This window comes from Taudactylus pleione, unplaced genomic scaffold (genome assembly GCF_031769625.1).
Source record: "Taudactylus pleione unplaced genomic scaffold, aTauple2 ptg000137l, whole genome shotgun sequence".
In the NCBI taxonomy this organism is placed as follows: domain Eukaryota; kingdom Metazoa; phylum Chordata; class Amphibia; order Anura; family Myobatrachidae; genus Taudactylus; species Taudactylus pleione.
This window is the reverse complement of record NW_028284539.1, coordinates 4,318,429-4,340,460: the sequence shown is the minus strand read 5'-3', so window position 1 is coordinate 4,340,460 and position 22,032 is coordinate 4,318,429. Positions and strand designations below refer to the sequence as shown.

At 43.9% G+C, this 22,032-nt stretch overlaps 1 protein-coding gene across 5 annotated transcripts in view; it reads right to left on the bottom strand.

Moving 5' to 3' along the window:
- The window catches only part of LOC148522870 (poly(rC)-binding protein 3-like), a 1,341,444-nt gene that overhangs the window by 882,086 nt on the left and 437,326 nt on the right, over positions 1-22,032 (bottom strand). For all 5 annotated transcript variants that reach the window (XM_088473625.1, XM_088473627.1, XM_088473623.1 and 2 more), the window contains one exon: positions 6,066-6,112. The gene's annotated coding sequence lies outside the window, so the exon portion shown is untranslated. The remainder of the gene's footprint in view (positions 1-6,065; positions 6,113-22,032) is intronic.

Genomic DNA, 22,032 nt, shown 5'->3' with positions numbered 1-22,032 from the left:
CTGCCATTAAGCGGTGGCCCTCGCTGGCTAACTGGACCAGTCATCAACTGGATCATCTCCACAGGCTGGTAATATACTGACAACTGCTGGATAATTGTCCGGATTGCCTCAATATACTCCATTTTCTCTCCATGTGGGTTGCCTTTCTCTTGTGACATTGTGACATTTTATTTGATTTTCACAATACCAGTGAACTATATGGACTCGAGACTCTTATAATTTGAGTCCGCACATGCACTTTATATGCTGGAATATTCATCCTATGCGTTATTATTTTCTACTTTATGTGTGATTATTATCATTACATATATTTTATATTATTTTATTATTAAATGTTTTGAATTCTGAACCAAGCCACATTGAATATTATTCAGGGAACCACTTTCATTTGTTATTTATATTCAGATGTTGCTCTACTAGATTTGGAGCTAATTAGTGTTAACCAGTATTTATACTGTCTGAATACCAGCGCTGTTCGATCCTTTTTTCCTACACTGCAGGCGGAGCTGCTCAGTGCTTGGAGCCTCGGACATGCCACGTCTTTATGTAGATTATTTTTTATTTGTTTTTTAAAATTTGCAGCCGCAACTCTAATGGGTGGTCCGGTGGACACCTGGACTGCCCCCTAGCTTCGCCTATGACTGCATCTAAAGATGCACATGGCTATGGTCAGATGGAGATTCTGCACATCCACAGGGCTGGTGCAATCTCCTATGGTGCAACCAATAGTGCATTTTAATATGCACAGCAACAGATTAGTGCCACAGCCAGTGGGCGTCTCATTTGGAAGACCATCGGCCACGACATTAGAATAAAGACGCAGTAGCTACTGCAACTGCATCCATCTCTGAATCAGGTATGAAGTATGGAATAACTTAACTGTAGCATCAATTCAGAGATGCTCAAAATTAAATTTACAAAACCTTGAAGGATAAAGATATTTGCATCATTTTAAATATACAAGCAATTAAAAATAACTGTCAAACAAAAAGCCTATATTTTACAATTCTGCTAGGTCAAAAGATTTGACTTTGATAGAAAGTAGCATAGAAATAAAGCATACTGTCAAAAAAATATAGTGTAAATGCTGAAAGCTAAGTAGCTGAAAACATAGCTAAGTTTGCTTATAACCTATTTTCGGAGCTGTATTCAAAAGCTTTTCATTACTAGACCTTTTCGCCATTTCAGTTCTATTTGACAGACACTGTTGAATAGAATTAAAGTCACCCACAGATCAGTTTATTGAGTGACAGAGTAGACCTCTCTGGAGAAAGCTGGAATACTGCAGGTCTTCACACTACCAAAACACATATACTAATTATTTCCACATTGGCTGACACTGCCAGAAGATCATTTCTAGTTCTATATGCCATTACTGGATGGAATCCTTTTAAGAAATTATTTTCTGCTGGACTAGAATAGAGGCAGTGACCCATGTTTATAGGTTAACATAGGAGTTACGATCATTGTAGCATTGCTTCATGACTGCAGTTTTTTAACTGTGCTTCCCAAAAAAGAAACAAATGCTGTCAATTGCCAGCATCTGACTTCATTCAAACTTATTCAAACACTTGTTTTGCTCTGCATTTATTTTTTTAAATACAGTGTACTATGCAAGCAGGTGGAAATTAGTGATAACTGTTTGAATGACTTACTGTATGCTTACTATTATTCTATTTTGAATCAAGACAGGTTGTCTGTATTAGAGTTACCATGACTCTTCCCATTATAAATAATAACTAAAACTATAGGAATATATTTTACAGACTTTTTACATACAGTATAGTTATGTCACCTATATATTATGTCTTAATATAGGTACAACTTTAAATACTGTCATGGTCTGAGGTGTCCTATTGTAACTATGAAAAGTTGTTTTTCTAATACTTCTAAGGAGTATACTATGGTTCAATATTATTAGATAACAATAGTTTCTCAGGTATTCACAATTCCTCTCGGTTGTGCAGTATGGTACAGTACAATTCTCTTTAGTGCAAAATTACAGCAAGTTGCCTTTCAGTAGGACATATTAAATTAGGGACGTTTATTAAAACATGTGTTTAGAGCAGTTAGTAATCAATCATTTGCCTTATACAGTATACATCAAAGGAATATAAAATGTCCTATGCACAATTGTACATCCTCCTATAATGGTAATCCATCAGAATATGGCCCTCATTCAGAGGCGATCGCAAGAAGCGATCGCTCTCTCTGAATGAGGACGGCCGCTTCTTTTTTTTAGTGCGGCCTCCTGGTCGCTAGCTAAGCTGTGGGTTAGCACCCACAGCTTAGCGACCGACCAGGGTGATGGTCGCGATGGTCATCGGGGCTTGCGACGAGACCCTAAGGTTGGGTCTCGGCAACCGCAAGCCCAGATAGCTTCTTGCTCTGATCGAGCAGGAAGCTCCCCACTGACATCGCTGGTGATGTCAGGGCGGACGCCCACAAAACGCCAGGCGTTCGCTTGGGAACGCCTCCGTTTGTGTAACCACCCCCGCGCCCCGCCTACAAAACGGGGCGAGCTGTCGATCAACATCAACAGCCGTCCCTTTTGTAGTGAGCTCCGGATCGAGAGAAATTCTCTCTCGCTCCGGGGCTTGCGCACGCGCAGTGCGGCCGCTGCGCATGAGCAGGGCCTTAACATCGACCCGGTTGCGAGTGCTCAGCGCTTGCAACCGGGTCTGAATGAGATCCTATGTTTGATCACAGTGTTATAAACACATGCATATACTGTATAGTATAAATCACAGGCTTATAAAATGTCCTATAAACAATTGCACATCCTTCTATAATGGTAATCCATCAGAATAGATATGATCACAGTGTTCTAAACACAAGCATCACTCACTGGTCATGTATAGTATACATCACAGGCATATAAAATATTCTATAAACAATTGCACATCCTCCTATAATGGTAATCCTTCAGGATATGCTTGCTCACAGTGTTATAAACACAAGCATCCCATGTGAAGTTAGAGTTGAAGGAGGCCAGACCTATGACTTCCCCAGTCTCTGCTTTTTTGATATGTGCCTAGCATTATACAGTAGATGAGAGGTCATAGGGGTAGGTGCAGTTGTGTGTAAGAGAGGCAGGAGTGCTACTGCTATCAGCACTCAAACAGGTAGGGAGAGCTTGTTGTCAATAGACATTGGCAGAAATCCCTCCTGTGTGTACCGAGCACCAGGGGTATACGTATCTCAGATTGTGTGTGTGGGAGAGGAGATCCGGTTCTGTGCCTGAAGTGGGATGCCATTAGCGCTAGCGGCTTTATAGGGAAACTATGCAAGTTCACTTAAAAAGACTTGCAAATTGAAGGTGTGCAGGTTCTATCATTATCGCTATATTAAACATGAATATATTACAGGACCAACCAGACTCACTTGCCACCATATTTACTAATGGTTCTACCCATAACTGGTGCATGCCATGATAACTTCTCACTGTTTCACAGTTAAACTCAGTGCTTTTTTAACGAAAAAATGTACCAGTAGTCTGAAAAAAAGGTTACAGTCCAGTAGTCAGTAAACAGGAACCTGTAGTAGAAAAAAGGTACCAGTAGTCTCCTAAAGTCACAAGCTGATACAAGTTTTGCTGTATCTTCCATACTCTGGAAAAGTCTTCAGACACTTACAGTATCTGATTAATTTCTGAAATAATTTCACTTATCCCTCCTGTTCACAGAAATAGTTATAACAATTCAAAATGTATTCTAAAAAAACGTTATGGTACTGCCTACTGTACCATTTAGTACTATCATTAAAAAAAAGCACTGGTTACCTTTAAGATGCATAAATACAGATTGCATACTTACATACCATTCATTATCAGGGGCTCACTGTTCACCAGGGCTGGATTAAGGGGGGGGGGCACAGGAGCGGTCCTCCCGGGGCCCCACACACAGAGGGGCCCTCACCACTAGAGCATGCAGGGGGAGTTTCTGAGTAGCTAGAAACCCCCCCTAACAGACCAATTCCCCCTGCTACTGTGGCGGAGCCAATACAGCAAGCCTAATGATGTGTGCAGCAGCTGCATAAAATGTAAGTGTGTATATGTACTGTTTTATTGTGTATGTATGTGTTTATATGTATATATGTGTATGTATTATTGTATATACAGTATGTGTTAGTGTGTATATATGTGTATGTATGTGTTAATGTATATATATATATAATTAAATATATATATATATATGTGTGTGTTAGTGTGTGTATACTGTGTATGTACTGTATAGGTTATGCATGTGTTTATGTGTGTGTATTAGTGTGTATGGTATATATAATATATACATTTGCTACATATATATCATATATATGTGTGTGTGTGTTTAACACACACGTGTATATATAAATATATATTGTGTGTATGTATGTGTGTACATATATATATATATATATATATATATATATACACACACACAGTATACATATATGGAAACCTCCCCAGAAAATCCTATAATTGCCCCTGCCCACACAGAGTCAGAGTGACCCTGCTGAGAACAGGTGTCCAGTGGCACCTGTTCCTGGATGGGGTATGATTTGATGCTGAACTGTGTTCTGAATGCAACAACACAGTCAGCACTGCCACATAGCAAACAGAGCGGCTCCCGAGTCCCCTCATCAGTGTCACGTGACACATCATGTCCGTGACACTGATCACTGAATTACTGATGTGGGGCTTCAGAAGCCGTACTGCGCTCTATGCAGCAGCGTTGACTGTGCTGCTACATTCGCAACAGAGAGCCAGAAGGTACATAATCAGGGGGTATGGAGGTAGGGGATAGGCTCTGTGCGGCTTGGTGGGGGCCCGCACAACTTATTTGCGCCAGGGTCCCCACAAGCCTTAATCTGGTCCTGCTGTTCACTACTGTATAAACATTTTAGATCTAATTCTAAACTTGACTCTATTTAATTACTATTGGGCCTATTCATTCATTATTATGTTAATTATTGGATGGCGAATGCTCCCGTGGTCAAGCTCCGAAAATATAGTATTTTCGGAGCTTGATGAATTCTGTCCCCATACTAGTGTATGGGGACAGCGGGCAATTCCGCAAGAGGAAGGTAAGTAGGAGATATCTGTGATATCTCCTATTTTACCTTCTTGACGAATGGCCCAATAACTTAATTTCTACAATTTTAGGTGAAAAATTTTCGTTTTCACCTGCTTTTGTAGAAATGAAGTTATGATGGGTAGGCCCCTTAGTAGCATGTTATATACCTGTTTGGATGTATGGTGAGTAGTGAAACTTCACGTTCACACATCATTCTACAATAAAGAATGAATGATTGGCTTGCAATCTCATCACTATCAAATGCTTTGTATAGACTGATAGAGTTGAAACATGAGGGCCCGTCTAGTGATGTCAGATTTCAGGCAATGTTCTATATCATATTGAAGATCCACATTGTGGACACGGGGAGATGTATGATGGGAAGATGTTTGTAAAATTGGTAACGGCGCATGTTATGTGCTTCAGTTACTGCTTCCCTGCATGTAGTAATGCAGGGAAGTAATCAGAATAACATCAGCACCACTATACCTAGACAGGGTGCCGAAGTGGTGAGTCAATGTATGAATGACCAATGGCACTGTCCCAGGCTGCTGGTATATGGGAGCCAGGGACCATGCTTACAAAAAAAAATAAAGTTTTTTTTGTTAATTCAATGACGGTGTGGATGTTGCTGGGAATTTCGGACTAGTACGTGTGCAGATTCACTGCAAGTGCTGGTCAGAAGCCGAAAGAGGGAGAGAGCAATTCGCCGGACAGATAAATTAGCACTCTACCTCTTTGGCAAATCCAGAAATCAGACATGCGGGTCAGGATCTGCTTCACGGCAATATGAGGTGAAGCAGGTACGGACATTTACTGCCTGTTAGTCGGCCTGTCATACATCTCCCCCACTGTGTTGTGCTGTACATAATGATGAGGCAGGAATACTGTAACATACCTCTTATCCTTTATAGAACATTATGATAAATAGAAAAATACATCTGAGATGTTGCACTTGGCAGGTATAATAATAAACATTGTAAAAAACAATACTTTTATAAGTCTATTTACCTTATCTTGATTTGATGATTATGCCCAAATGTAGGATTCAGTCCAACCTATGAAAAATAAGAAAGTACAATGTGTTTTTCTTTATTTGGCGTTTGGATAATCGTTTCAATTAAAAGTTACGGATAACACATTTGGTATAACAAATTATATCATTAGATGTTATAATCATTTTATTTGCATTGTATAATCATATGTGTGCAGATGATATGCCTTGTTGGGAGATATAATGATAAATATTTATCCTTAAGCCTATAAATACAGTATACAGTAGTTTTCAAGGTTTTGCATATGAACAGACAAATTTACCTTAATACAAAATTAAAACTAATGTTGGTGGTGGGTAGAATATGCTCATTTTGAAAATTCACAGTAATAGTTACCTTGGGGTGCTACATTAGTGCTGTTAGTTCTTAAAATATATTTGGGTGCTTTCCCATACATCTATACAGTAGGTCCATTTCCAGTTCTGGATTACTTAATAACCTAGACCCTTAGAAGTTAATCCAATTAGGTGCGAAGGGGGCAAATTGCAGTTGCAACAGCATAGAAACACAGGCAATGAAATGGCAATTCGCCCCCCTTGCGGACCAATCTGACCCTGGACTTGCACATTTTTGGTTACAGCCCTATAGGGCTGCGAACACAAATGTGCTAGTCCGGAGGTACCGTAAGTGTGGCATACAGCTGCACTTACTCATGGGTCCAGATAAGCAGTAGCGTCTGGCTTCCCTTTGTGTAGCTTTAAACTGAAGTAAACAATAATAATCACCACTTTTATCTCAAATGATGTTACTATATTCAGGGGCATAGGGGGATACTAATTACCTGGGCCTGGGCTTGTTGAGGGGGCCTGGCAGGGGCCTGGGTCTGCCGTCGCCCTCCCTCTTACCTGTCAGCAGTCTCTCTATCAAGCCCAGCACTGCTGTATGCTGCAGTGGGGCATGGGAGGCCAGGGCAGCTGCTGCCACTGAGCAGCAAAAGCAGTCTCCTCTGTCTTTGGGGGGGGGAGCAATCACACTAATCCCCCCCCTGGATTTGCCACTGGCTTAGGGGCTCACAGAGCCCCCCTATTCAGAGTAGGGGTGTGCACCGGCCACTTTTTGTGTTTTGTGTTTTGGTTTTGGATCTGGATCTTTCTTCGTGTTTTGGATCTGGAATGATTTTGCCAAAACCTCCCTTCCGTGTTTTGGGTTCTGGGTTTTGTATCTGTATTTTTTTTAAAAAAAAGCATAAAAACAGCTAAATTCACAGAATTTGTGGGTTTTTCTGTTCCTATGCTATTATTAACCTCAATAACATTAATTTCCACTCATTTCCAGTCTATTCTGAACACCTAACACCTCACAATACTGTTTTTAGGCCAAAAGGTTGCACCGAGGTAGCTGGATGACTATGCTAAGCTACACAAGTGGGCGGCACAAACACGTGGCCCATCTAGGAGTGGCACTGCAGTGGCAGACAGGATGTCAGTTTGAAAAACTAGGGCCTAAACAGTACATAATGCAAATAAAAAAAGAGGTGCAACATGGAATTGTCCTTGGGCCCTCCCACTCACCCTTATGTTGTATAAAAAGGATATGCAAACTTTAACAAACCAATCATTTCAGCGCCAGGGTCTGCCACATGACTGTGGCTGAAATGATTGGTTCATTTGGGCCCCCACAAAACAAGCTGGCAATTAATCTGTCCCTGCACAAACTGGCTCTACAGAGGCAAGACGTCCTTATCCTCCTCATCCACCGATTCCTCACCCTCTTCAGTGTTGTGCACATCCTCATCCTCACAGAGTATTAATTCGTCCCCGCTGGAATCCACCACCACAGGTCCCTCTGTACGTTCTGGTACAGGCTGGTCTCCCTGTAAGATTTGATCATTCATTTTGTTGAACATCATATTCTCCACATTTTGTGGAAGCAACCTACGCCTTTCGCTGACAAGGTTCCTGGCTGCACTAACCACTCTTTCGGAGTACACACTGGAGGGGGGTCAACTTAGGTAAAATAGAGCCAGTTTGTACAGGGGCCTCCAAATTGCCTCTTTTTCCTGCCAGTACAGGTACGGACTGTCTGACATGCCTACTTGGATGATGTCACCGATGTAATCCTCCACCATTCTGTCCATGGTGACAGTATCATATGCAGTGACAGTAGACATGTCAGAAATTGTTGGCATGTCCTTCAGTCCAGACCAGATGTCCAAACTTGGTCCTGTCTGCCCCGCATCACTGCCAGCGGGTTGCTTAGGATGTATCACATTTTGTTTCAGCTGACAGTGTTTTCACCAGCAGGTCTTTGCACCTCTGCAGGCTTGTGTCCACCAGAAAGAGAGACACCATATAGGCTTTAAACCTAGGATCGAGCACGGTGGCCAAAATGTAGTGGTCTGATCTCAACAAGTGGACCACCCTTGAATCCTGGCAAAGTGAATGAAGGGCTTCATCCACAAGTCCCACATATCGAGCGGAATTGCTCTGTCTTAGCTCCTCCTTCACTTTCTCCAGCTGCTTCTGCAAAAGCCTGATGAAGGGAATGACCTGGCTCAAGCTGGCAGTGTCTGAACTGACTGCACATGTGGCAAGTTCGAAGGGCTGGAGAACCATGCACAACATGGAAATCATTCGCCACTGCGCTTGAGTCAGGTGTATACCCCTTCCTTTGCCTATGTCATAGGTGGATGTATAGTCTTTATCCTCTGAAGCATTTAGAGGGTTGAGTTCCATCGCGTCACAAACTCTTGCTTCAGGTGATGGCAGGGCAGGTTCAAGAGTGTTTGCTGGTGCTTCAGTCTTCGGTACGCAGTTACTGGATGGTGAAAGTGGCCAGAAATTTTTTGGGCCACCCAAAAAGTCTCCTGCAGGCCCCTTTCGTTTTTCAGAAAATTCTGCACAACCAAATTTATTGTGTGAGCAAAACATGGGACGTGCTGGAATTTGCCCAGGTGTAATGCCCGCACAATATTGGTGGCATTGTCAGATATCACAAATCCCAAATGGGTAAGCCATTGGGCAATGATTTCCCTCAGTTTCTCTAAGAGATTATCGGCGGTGTGCCTCTTACTGAAACCAGTGATACACAGCGTAGCCTGCCTTGGAACGAGCTGGCGTTTCTGAGATGCTGCTAGTGGTGACGCTGCTGTTGTTGCTGCGTAAGGCGATACATCTTCCCAGTGGGCTGTCACAGTCATATAGTCCTTAGTCTGCCCTGTTCCACTTGCCCACATGTCCGTGGTTAAGTGGACATTGGGTACAACCACATTTTTAGGACACTAAGGACAATTTTTCTGATGTCTCTGTATATTCTCGGTATCGCCTGCCTAGTGAAGTGGGATCTAGATGGGATTTGGTCCTGGGGACACGCTACCTCCATCAATTGTCTAAATCCAACTGCACTAATGGTGGATACCGGACACACGTCTAACACCAACATAGCTGTCAAGGCCTCAGTTATCACCACCTCACCATCGGAACCTCCTCGTCAACTTCCTCCTTAGCGCCAGTTACACCAATATCTTCATCCTGTTGTACTTCAACAGTGACATCTTCAATTTGAAGATCAGCAAGTGAACTGTGGGTGCTCCTTCCAGCACTTGCAGAGGGCGTGCAAATGGTGGAAGGAGCCACCTCTTCCCGTCCAGTGTTGGGAAGGTCAGGCAGAGCCGGCCCTAGGCATAGGCACTATAAGCAAATGCCTAGGGCATCTGAAATGCCATGGGGCATTCCAGGGCTCTGCCGCTACCCTTCTGACTACCGCCCCCCGACTGCTGCTGCGATTGGAGTCCAGCAGAGGCGTAGCTTCAGCATTTAGCTAGAAAACAGTACATGCCCCTGCCCACTGTTGTCAATTATACAAGGAAGCCAGCCGCAGTGCGTGTTTGTGCGGCTGGCTCTGTGTTAACACCCACCTCCTGTGTCTATGTGCCGGGTGTCCATCCCCCGTCTGGAGCCCTGCAGCTGCGTTCCGCCACCACCCGCCCATCTATGTGTGTCGGCTGCACGTCCTCCCTCGGGTGTACTCTGCCACAACAGCCCTGCAGCATGCCGCCGCCAACCTCCCACCAATGTGGGTCAGCTCCCCACCCCTCGTCAGGAGGACTCTGCCACGGGAGCCCTGCCCTGCCCTGCCCTGTTAAATGTTACAACATATCAAAATCCGACGTTTCGGTCCCGAAACGTCAGATTTTGGAATGCTGTAACATTTTTACTGAGATATAATAAAGAGATGTTTTTAAGAAGACTGGTGAGTGCTACCCCCCCTTTTTTTCTACTTTTGCATGAAGAGGATTATTGTGATCCCATATGGGTGTGTCACCCCAGCAATTTATTATTGAAGACGAGAGTGTGGACCTTTTTGGACTATATATATATATGTATATATATATATATACATACACATGTACACACACACACACACATACATATATATATATATGTGTACAGTATTTGTACTGTGTGTGTGTGTGTATATATATATATATTTATTTATTACCAGTTATTTGTATAGCGCACACATATTCCGCAGCGCTTTACAGAGAATATTCGGTCATTCACATAAGTCCCTGCCCCAGTGGAGCTTACAATCTATATTTCCTATCACATGAACACACACATACACACGAGGGGTAATTTTGTTAGGAGCCAATTAACCTACCAGTATATTTTTGGAATGTGGGAGGAAACCGGAGTACCCGGGGGAAACCCACGCAAGCACAGGGATAATATACAAACTCCACACAGTTAGGGCCGTGGTGGGTATCGAACCAACGACCTCAGTGCTGTGAGGCAGTAATGCTACCATTACGCCATCTGTGCTTCCCATATATATATATATATATATATATATATATATACTGTGTATGTACAGTATGTGTGTATATATATATATATATACACACACAAATACATATATATGTATTTGTGTGTATATATGTGTATGTACTGTAGATATATATATATATATATCGTTCAGTCTGGCACTCTGGATAAATTTACTGGTAATCTTGAGGGTGCCCTCCTAAGTAAGGAAAAAAGTCGACAGCACTTACTGAGGAGTGCCGCCTGTTTTTTACTGAGGTGCTGTTCAGCTCGGTATGGGAAGTTGTTAGGGGGCACCAGTCAAAATTTTGCCTAGGGCACCAAATGGGCTAGGGCAGGCTCTGAGGTAAGGCATCGCAACCGTCGCCACACTTGGACTCTCCATGGGGATTTGTGATATCTTCTTAGAATTAGAAAGCACAGTTCTTTGCTGTGCTTTTGCCAGCTTAACTCGTTCCATTTTACTAGCGGGAGGAGGACTTCCTTCGTCATGTGAAGCTGAACCACTAGTCATGAACATAGGGAAGGACCTTAGTCGTTCCTTGCCACTCCGTGTCGTAAATGGCATATTGGCAAGTTTACGTTTCTCCTCCTACGATTTAAAATTATTTTTTAAGGTAATTTTCCTGAACTTTGTCATTTGGGATTTTATATGCCCTCTACTATGACATTGGGCATCGGCCTTGGCAGACGACGTTGATGGCATTTTATCATCTATGTCATGACTAGTGGCAGCAGCTTCAGCACTTGGAAGAAGTGGTTCTTGATCTTTTATTTTATCGGCCAAATTTTGTCCTCCATTTATGTGATATTGATATACATGCGGCTAAGGTGCACACAAACACAGGAGCACTTTTTTGGAGCACTTTGGGGGTTACACCACCCTTCAACAGATGATTGCCCTTGAGTTATGACACAGGTGCATGCTTGGCGCTACTTTGTTGATGCACGTGCGACTACAGCGCACACAAGTCACAAACACAGAAGAAATAAAAAATATAATTTTTTCAGGCACTTTGGGGGTTACACCACCCTTCAACAGATGAGCCTGCCGGCCCTTGACTTATGACACAGGCGCACACTTGTCTCTGCTACTTTGTTGATGTACGTGCGGCTACAGCACACACAAACAGAAAAAAAATTATTCTTTTTTTTGCACTTGGGGGAGCACCCCTGATGGACAGAGCACCCCCTGGACAACACTACAGCACCCCTTTAGGACTACAGCCTTTATGGGACACTGCACAACACAGCCCAGCCAGCCCCTATGGACTTTGAAGTGGACACAGCCCCTATGGACAACAGCAGCACCAGCACAGCAAACTCCCACCCTCCCTGTTCACTGTCCACAGCCAGAGTGAAAAATGGCGACGACGCGGGGACCTTTTATAGCATCCAAAACCCGCGAGAATCCGACAGTGGGATGATGATGTTTTGCCTCGATTTCAGATCCGAGCCAGGTGGGAAAACTCGAACCTGACTCAGATTTCAGAAATCCAAACCCGCTCATCCCTAATTCAGAGTGTAGCACCGTAAATACCTTTTTCTATTTTTTTCTAAGGAGGGCTTGGCAATGCCTCCTGCGATTAGGCCCACTCCCCGGAAAGTAACAGGGCAGGACCCAGCTCTGTACGAGCCTTACTATATTATTGAGAATCTATTGGCACCAGGCATCTGTTATTAGAGCACAAAATCTGTCTGGAATATTATTTTTAGGTCAATTGTTATTAATTAATATCTGCAAAATCGTGACAGGGACAAGAATATACAAATAAGTTGTTTAAAAATCATACAATGTGATTTCCGGAATTTTTTGTTCTGATTCTGTCTCTCACAGTTGAAGTGTACCTATGATGGAAATTACAGACCTATCTCATCTTTTAAAGTTGAACAACTTGCACAATCGGTGGCTGTCCAAATACTTTTTTGCCCCACTGTATATGGTCTTGCTACCCCACCACTAAGCCCTGCAGCCTCCATTCTCTCCTAGTCACCTCAACTATCCTCCATCGATGCCACACTAAACTTCCACCTTGCCCACCACCTGTATTTACACTTTCTCATTCAGGAACCCACCCAATCCCTACACACTCTCACCCCCTGCTCAAAATCAATTTAATCCTAACACTGCAACAACCCTAATAATCTCATTCTTATCTTATCCTTCTCTCCTGTTCCCTCTGGAATGCCAGATCTGTCTGTAATAACTGGTCCCTTTCCAAGACTTCTTAAATCTCCAACTCCCTGAATCTCCTAGCAATCATGAATCCTAGATTTCCCCCTTTGACATCACTTCTCCTGCAGCTCTCTCCTCCAGTGTCCTCACATTCTCTCATACCCCAGCCCGGGTGTTGCTACGGTGGTGGTGTTGGTGTCCTCTATCTTCCGGTCACTCCTACCAACTTGTACCCTCAGAACCATCACTTTTATTCTCTACATTCAAGGTTTATGCTATTTACGTCAACCACCCTGTTCACCTTCGAAGTGCTGTCATATATTGTCCCCCTGGCCCTAACTCCAAATTCCTTGACAACTTTGCTTATTGATTCCTCCACTTGCTCTCTTCAGATTTTATCTCCCTCATCTTAGGTGACTTCAATATCCCTATTAATGTCCCAACAGACTCCACTGCCTCTAAGCCTTACCCTCACATCATCATTTGGTCTCTCCCAATGGACCTCCTCACCTTCCCATGTGAGGGGCACTCACTTGATCTGGTCTTCACTCACCATTGTTATATATCTCTGATTTCATCAATTCCCCATTCTACCTCTCTGACCATCGTCTTCTCTCTTTTAGCCTATCCCTCACTCCTTTTCCACCCCTGCCTCTCAAGGACACCATTACTAAGTGTAACCTTGAGGCTATTGACACCACACTCCTTCTTACTCCATTTTATCTATTTCTTGCCCTGACCAAGCAGTTTCCCTATACAATGTCTCCCTTACTTCTGCTCTTGACTTTGTTGCTTTTACAGTCACTACTCACCCTCATAAATACACACCTTAGCCTTGGCATTCCAAATGCACCAGTTATCTGCAAAAGTGTTCACGAACCGCCAAGCAACTTTTGCTTAGTGGCTGCAGTCTCCCTTATCCCACTGCAGCCCACTGCCTTAGGCAGGTGAAAAAAAGTGCCCGATAATCAGCCCCATTATCATGGCCGGGGCTCCGAAAAACCCATAAGGCTCGATTCAGACCCGCTCACTAGATGCGTACGCTCCCTCGATGTGTACGCTTGCTCGATGAGTATGCAAATTCGGCTAAGTGATGGGAAGGCAGACGATCGCACGGTAAGGCATAAGCACGCCCACTTGGCGTGCGATCAGTTTGTGTATGCAGACGCCCACCAGCCTATCTTAAGATGCCCACTTGCACATGTCATCTCCAGGAAGTGTCTGCAACCATCGGTACCATCGAGAACCATCGCATGCATTCGCAGTGCTTGAGGTTGACTATACCCTACTGCAAGCGCTATATGTTTTCGCATCCCTCCATTTTTCTCACCCTCAAAAATATTGGGTCTAATTAAATTCCCCCCCTGATATAAAAATAGGAATCGGTATGATTTACCGCCGGACGCATGGAATCCCGACAGCGGCTGCCCGACATGGGTGAAAATTCTGATCGTCCCTAAGGTAAGTATTGACTAACCTAATTCCCTCCCCTAACCCTCCCTTAGGGGTGCCTAACCCTAACCTTCCCCCCAGTGCCTAACTCTAATCCCCACTCTAAGTGCCTAAACCTAAATCCCCCTTCCCCGCCGCCTAAACCTAAGTCCCCCGCGGGGGTGCTTAACCCTAATTCCCCCCCCCAGGAGCCCTAAACCTAACCCTCCCCCCCGTGCGGCTATCTGCGCCCGGCTTCCTTTTGATCGGGATGCCGTGCGTCGGGCTCCCGGCATATCGATACCTGTCTTTAGACACTTGCCGGGATATGACAGTCAGGAAACCGGCTGTCGGGATTAGGCCCGCCGGCTTCCCGACTGCATACCATAAAAATATGTATTCCAATTTACTACCAAAAAATACCCCCAAATCTAAAAATAATAATTTTTAAATGTTATCAAGAGTTTTGGAGCTGAGTTTTTAGCTTCTACAGTCAATTTCTGGGGGAGGGAGGAGGGTTGCTTAATATGGTGGATTTTAAATAAAATGTTTAGTTTGGATTGGTCACATGACAAAAAAGATATGCAAACATAGTTGGGGTAAGATAGGTATGATTTATTGTCCAGGTTTCTGATATAAAAGAAAACATAAGATCAGCTACTGTACATGTTTTTTAAAATACAAATCTTGTGACTGACTGGGCACCATTAATAACTAAAGCTTTTTGTGTAGTTAAATTTAAGCTTAATAAACCTTTAAATAGATGAATTCTAAATAACAGCTTTCTGTATTCAAGCTCAACTGCCTTCAATTATATTGTTTATAATTATGTCATTGTAACACTAATATGAGCCCAAAGGTATGAGTGTTTTATTACTATAATCTACATGTAAATCAACTTTTCTGATTGAGAGCCAAGCACTTCAGCCCTGTCAAGCACGACATTTATGTAATAGAATATCTTAACATTTTTAAACATTATACTGTACTTTGATTATAACATATAATTATACTTTAAGAACTGCATAGCAGGATAGCAAATCAAATACATAAAATAATGTATATTCAATAATATATAAAGCAGAGTGCTTATGAATTGAATTGCTGGCGGAAACGTAAGTATCCACCAATTAACTACTGTGCAGATATAACCACTGGAATCTAATATTATATAGGATTTTTGTGTTTATAACCTCTGATAAACAATAATAAGGTTGGGCATCTGTGATCTGCAGTTGGGCAAAGCAGAAAATTATTTTCTGTAGTATAGTGGAATAGTGACACTGGCAACTAGGGAAATACTGTATACTGTAGATTTCTGGCTATACTGTAGATTTCTGGCTTTTGGGGCTTGTGGTCAAACTCTGGACCTGATTCAGACCTGCTCGCTAAGCTGTGGGTGACCACCCACATCTTTTGCGAGCGTCCTGGTGCCCGATGCGATTATCGCGACCATCGGGCTTGCGCGGAAACCCTGTGGTAGGGTCTCAGCTCTCACAAGCACAAATAGACTCCCTGCTCTAATAGAGCAGGAAGTCCACTACTGACATCACTAGTGATGTCAGTAGGGCCGCCCACAAATGCCAGGCGTTCCTAAGCGAACGCCTGCGATTGTACAGCCACCCCCCCTGCCCGCCTTCAAAACGGGGTGAGCTGTCAATCAACATCGACAGCCGCCTCGTCTTATAGCGAGACCCGTAGCGACAGAGCAGCCGGCACTGGATGGGTCTCGCGCATGTGCACGCCGGAGGCGGTGCATGCGCAGTGGGACCATCGACCCGCTTGCGAGCGGGTCTGAATCAGGCCCTCTGTGAGCCAATGAGTACAGACAATCACTCCATATGTCTGAAGAGGTATAAAACAGTAGGTGGCCTGTGTTTAAATTTGGTATGGCACTCTCCCCCACTAAATGTACGACACAGTGAGAGAGCTTTTATTCATACATGCCTACCCTCCCGGTTTTCGCGGGAGGCTCCCGATTTTTCGGGTAACCCCCCACACCCCCGGAAGGGTAGGCATTTCTCCCGCATTCTGCCCACTTCCTAGTGAAGTGGGCAGAATGAGGAGAATACCCGCGGCAATCGCGGGTCTCAAGATGTGATTCTGTATGAATCGCAGCATTTGGCCCCGCCCCCTATGTAAATTTTACCCAATCGCAGTTTTGCCACGAGTGGGCGGGGCTTAATGACGCAAATTGTTAGGCCCCTTCCCCATCGGCCCCCTGCTGCTTCTCTTACCCGGGCTTCTCCCGGGAAGAGATTATAAAAGGTAGGTAAGTATGCTTTTATTATCTTTTACATTTGCACAGGAAATATCTTAGGAAATATGGCCCAGATGCAGGGGCGCATCTATAATGGGTGCAGTGTGTGCGGTGCACACGGGCCCCGGCACACCCTGCACCCATATTATGTAAAACTTACCTCTCCGTGGTCCCGCGTCGGGTCTCCCTGCGCTGCTCAAACGCTGGAAAACGTTGCTGCCACTTTTCCGGTGTTTTGCGCATGCGCAATAGACTCCGGGCACACTCTAGTGCCCAGAGTCTATTGATTCTGCAGTGGCCGGCCAGCCACGTCAGTCGAATGCCGGCCACCGGAATGAGAGGAGATGCCCCTGGCCAGATGCTATATTTCCAGTGTATTCTTCAGAAAATAACACACAAAAATAACTTTCAGGGCGCTTATTGTTGACAATAAATGACTAATCAAATTGCAGCTTTCTAAGAGTATTGCTCCCTTAACTTAAATAGAAATATTGTTTATGAAAAAACTTCATAAAAAGAAAGCGATATTTGAAGTTCATTAATTTTAATAAATTGAATATTCCAATTGCAACTAATCGAATCGCGCTTACTTTTTTATAAAGGTTTTGCATAAAATTGTTTTCTTCGGAAATATAGCACCAAAATCACCAGAATAATGGTGTTGGTGTGGGGACCCATAGACTCAAGGGATATCCTAGGGGTTGAATGTTGAGTATAGGGGTTACCATAAACTCAGCATTATGCTATTTAAGATTTCATCCAATTTAAAATACTTCAACTAACATACAATGAAATTTACAAAACAGTACCAACATACTTTTTTCACTTATGTGGATTTGCGTCCTCATACATAAAGATTTTCTTAGTTTTTGTAGTGTTCCTTGACATCTCTATTTCAGTTAAGCTTATCAAATTGTCGACCCTTCTTTTAACCTCTCTAGTTTACTGTATAATAGATATACAAACAAAAACAAAGTTGTATCCGCACAGACTGATATTTTTTAAGGTTTAAATATGTTTTTTCTTTCTCATCCAGTGACTATTATCTCTAGCTTACTATGGAGCCGAATTAACTTAGAAAAAAACAAATAACATGTGTTCCTATTATGGGGCACTCACACAATCATATTATATATTAATAGGAACACATGTTCTTTTGTTTTTTCTGTATTGTAGATATCTAAATAGTTTAATTAAACTTAAATGCATTCACCTTCTATACTCAGACTACAGACTTCTCTGACCAGCATTGCTGTGTGACTGTCAGAAAGTACTAGCTGTACCAATAACCAATGTTTGGAACATCACCTAATGTATTGAACTTCTATTTTCCTATAGATTAAAAGCTTGCCTATGCCTGTAAATGCCCAGTCATTTATTACTGTGTTTGTCCCCTATTGTAAAGAGCTATAGAATATGCTGGTGGTAGAAAAATACATGTTATACTGTAATGTAAATACATCATGTAAAGCTCTTGTTTAGAAAAATCCAAGCTATGGGCCTAATTCAGCAGTGCACGCTTGTGCACTGCTGAACGCAGATTCCCAATGTTCGGGAATCTGTGCAGATGCCAGACACGCTCTGCGCATGTGCAGAACGGGTCTGCGAGGCCGCACGTAAACTGGCAGCAGACTGTCAGTGATTGACAGTCTGCTGCCGTTTGGGGGCGAGAAGGGGGTGGCGATGCCCTCCATTTCCCAAAGCAGAGGCGTGTCGCCATTATTGCAGGGGAGGGAAGAAGCCAGGATCTTCATCGGCTGATTTACTGATTTACTGGCCTCTTCCTCAAAACTGTGGTGGCCGGCTGGGTCACGCAGCCGGCCGATGGTACGCAGATTATCCGATGCTGCATTGGTCAACGCAACTCGGATAAGTAATGCACAGGAGGCGTCAGTATTGACAGAGACAACCGACTTGCTGAACATCTAAAGTGTCCTGCAAACTTAACTCCAAATTTACATACCTCCCATGTGACCAATGTCAAAGTGTATACTAGAGACAAGGAGAAGGTGTTATTAGATATAAATGAATGATGTATAAAGTCTCAGAGCAGTAAACTATCACTCAATATCATCACAGAACATATATTTGCAAAGAACAAAGCAACATCTCCAAGAAGTACAGTACACAATGCCTGTGTGAGTGGGGGAATTGGTATGAAATACCGTCGGCCGCATGGCCGGCGGTTCGATTCCCATCAGTGGCAGCCCGACAGAAGCAGAGTGCGACGCAGCGGAAGCCCGACAGCTCTGGAAATCCTGATCGTGGATAGGTAAGTATCCACTAACCTAACCTAACCCCCCTAACCCTCCTTAGGGGTGCCTAACCCTAACTTCCCCCCCAAGTGCCTAACCCTAATCCCCCCTCTAAGTGCCTAACCCTAACCACCCCCTTCCCCGTTGCCTAAACCTAAGTCCCCCGGGGGGTGCCTAACCCTAACCCTCCCTCCCCCTAGCCTAACCCTAACCCTCCCGGGGGGGTGCCTAACCCTAAGTCCCCCCCGGGAGCCCTAAACCTAACCCTCCCCCCCCGCGGCTGTCCGCTCGCAGCGCCCGGCGTCGGGGAAATGCAGGAGTCTACATCTAGACGCCCGGCATTTCACCCTTGCCGGGATAAGACAGTCGGGAAGCCGGCTGCCGGTATTTAGGCAGTCGGCTTCCCGATTGCCTCCCTGAGTGGGAGACAGTACAGAGAACTGAGTACTGCATGTGTAGGGCTGTGTCTGTCACACAAGGAGGATAGCAAGTTGACTGTGCAACTTCTAGATACTTCTCAGGGTTAACCAAGAACTAAGGATATCTAAGCATCTTGTAGCACAATTTGCTAGATAAGGAGAAGATTAGGAATCAAGAGGATGATAAAGAACATTATACTAGTGGAAGTAACTTTAATAAAGTGAGGTATGCGAACAAGGCAAAAGCTTCTTCAATTGATATTGGAAATTGATCATGAATTTCTGCATTAACCTAATTGGCCCAGCCATGAAAATACTTGTGTCGGGGGCGTGGCTTGGTAGTCTAAGATGGTGGAAGCTTTCTCCTAAGCTCCAAACTGATTGCTGGAGAAGTGACCCTTGCCTGTTCCTGATATATCGGGAACCTCCTCATTTTGTTCCTGCTGACCTACTGAGTGCCCGGGTGCCATGCTTGGCGAGCTGGGGGAACTTCAGACGTGCGGCTGACCCCGGGGAAGGACGGCTGCATATTGAGGCCTTCCTTGGACGCTCCCAGCTGCCATTTCCCTGGTCCAGACTCCCTCCCCCTGCTGTACCACCGACAGAGACCCCCGCCCTCACTGGCCATCTTGATTGCAGCTATTGCTTCACGGAGCACAGAGGACAGACACTGAATACTCCGGACCTCTGCAACTCCAGGTACCCCAACTCTATGTTACCCACTTACTTGGTGGATGTTTGCACTTAGCCTACAAGTCCTCACTGGAGAAATATATTGGACTACCTTTCCAACATTAGAGGGACTACTATAGAGGGATACTAAGCTGGGATTTCTATAGAGGTCACTCTAGCCCAGTGCAGTGTGGGCACTTTTTTCCATAGCAGCCCAAAGGTCCTCCAATTTATCATCTACATATATACTACCCTTGATCCGGCTACCTGGAAAATTTTTCTGCGTTAAATATGCTACTGACCTCCATTGCTCCTTTATGATATGATACTTTATTGATGTACAAATTACACCACAGTCCACATAGATTCGGATATATTTACTGCTGACTATCATCAGTTTCTTTTTTCTCCGTCTGATTGCTGTCCGATTTATCCATGGCACCTAAGCATCAGAAACTTCCCCCAGCTGTTCCTCCTGTAAGCTTTAAGCCTTCTCCATCGTCTCAATCTTCTAAAGCAAGCTCAACACAAGATAGGAATACTAAACAGCTGTCTGCACTCAGTGCACCTTTTGACTACTCTCCCCCTATATCGTCACAACAGAGCAATATGGCGGATGATGCCCCCCTCACATTGGGGTCCATGAAACTGCTGTTAGCCTCCTTTAAAGCGGACATCTCCGCTCACTTCAAAGCCGCTCTACAAACATGTCTACAATCAGTTGACGATTTGGGGTCTCGCACTGATCACCTCGAAATCAAATTAGAGGAGGTGGTTAAGTCTCACAACAAATTGATCACCCAACATGAAGAACTTCAGGTAGAAGTAACCTCACTCAAAAGTTGGGGGACCTCGAAGACCAATCAAGAGAAAATAATGTCTTTAAAGCAACCTTGAGTCCTAAGGGAGAAAAGCGCTATATAAATAAAATTATTATTATATCCGCCTTCCTCCCCATCTACCCCATCTGTGTCACACCTGTTTGTCTGCCCCTCCCCCATTAGAACGAAAGCTCTTATGAGCAGGGCCCTCTACCCTCTTGTGCTTCTCCTTACTTTACTTTCATCTACTTCTTACTCCCCACTAGGGACCTAACACTTGGTTGCTTAAGCTCTGCTGCTTATGTGGGTGTTGTGGTCGCTAATGTAGCAATGTATATTATCCATGTCCTTGTCCTGCATTCTATTGTATTGTACTTTAAGTCTTTAGTCACGTATTGGTTTATACATTTTGTAAGGCACGGCAGAACACTTTTGGCGCCATATAAATAAATCATAATAATACAAATAATAATAATATTAAAATCTGCGGCATCCCGCAGTCAGTCTACAATGCGGTCCTGTAAAGAATATGCAAAGGATCTATTCATGAAGCTACTCCCAACCACTCCGAATAATGACTTTCTCATGGACTGCATTCATAGTTTACCCAAGACACGTACTGCACCAATTGGAGCCCCTAGAGACACCTTAATGCATCTTCACTATTTCCACATCAAAGAATTAATACTCAGTGCAGCTAGACAATCGGATCTATCCACTCCAATCCTTGGTGACCTCCAAATATTTGGAGACCTTTCTGCAGCTACCCTGGCCCTTCGGAGATCCTTTCTACCAGTCACTAGGGCTCTCCAGAAAGCGGATATCCCTTACCGTTGGGGATTCCCCGCCAAATTGCTGAATAGGAAAAATGGCTCTACCAACGTCATTTCTACCCCGGATGATGGCATACAGCTGTTGGTGTCCTGGAACCTGCAGGACATTTCACTAAAGATCCCAGGCAGTCCGCGGATTGATAGGGACTTTTCGCAAGCAGGCTCATTGACCTGATATCCTTTCACTTACGTCCTTATAACAACTCTGTAGTCACAGCTCATGTTATATTTCTGTGTTTTTTTATGTAATATTATTCTCACCTGAGTATATAAGCTCTATAATAGGTTGG